The following is a 622-nucleotide window of genomic DNA, read 5'->3' as shown; positions in this document are numbered from 1 at the left end:
GCGCTCTCCGCCGGGCCCCGCCCGCCGCCGCTCCCCGCCGCGCCCCACCCCCCGCGGCAGCCACCGGGCAGCGCCTCCGCCCCCCGGGACCCACCGGGACACCCCCGGAACCCCCCGAGACCCCCCAGCCGCGCTGCCCGGGCCCGGTGCCGGCCGCCGCGGCGGGACGGGGCGGGACGAGAGGGGGGAGCGGGGCGGGGGGGGACCTCCGCCGCCCTTCGCAACCAGCCGCCCCCCGCCGCCCGGCCCAGGCGAGACTCCGCGCCCCGGCGGCACAAGATGGCCCCGGCCCGGCGGCGGAGAACGGGCACCGGCAGCGAACGGGCGGGGGGGGGGGGGGGGGCGGCCCCCCCCGGGCACGGCTCACCTCCGGGGCGAACGGCGAAGCGCACGAGTCAGAGTCCATGGCCCCGGGGGACAGGCGGCGGTGGTGGGGCCGGGCGGGCGGCAGGGCCGGGCGGGGGGTGGGGGGGCAGCGCCGAGCCCCGCGAACCGCTCGGTACCGGCGGGAGGCGGCGAAGGGGCGGCCGCCCGCGCGGGGGCTGCCGGGAGCAGTAGTCCGGCCGCGCGCGGGCTGCCGGGAAGTGGAGTGCGGCCGCGGGGGGGCCGCCGGGAGATGTAG

This window comes from Oxyura jamaicensis, chromosome 21 (genome assembly GCF_011077185.1).
Source record: "Oxyura jamaicensis isolate SHBP4307 breed ruddy duck chromosome 21, BPBGC_Ojam_1.0, whole genome shotgun sequence".
NCBI classification, from domain to species: Eukaryota; Metazoa; Chordata; class Aves; order Anseriformes; family Anatidae; genus Oxyura; species Oxyura jamaicensis.
Note: the sequence above shows the minus strand (reverse complement) of the source record.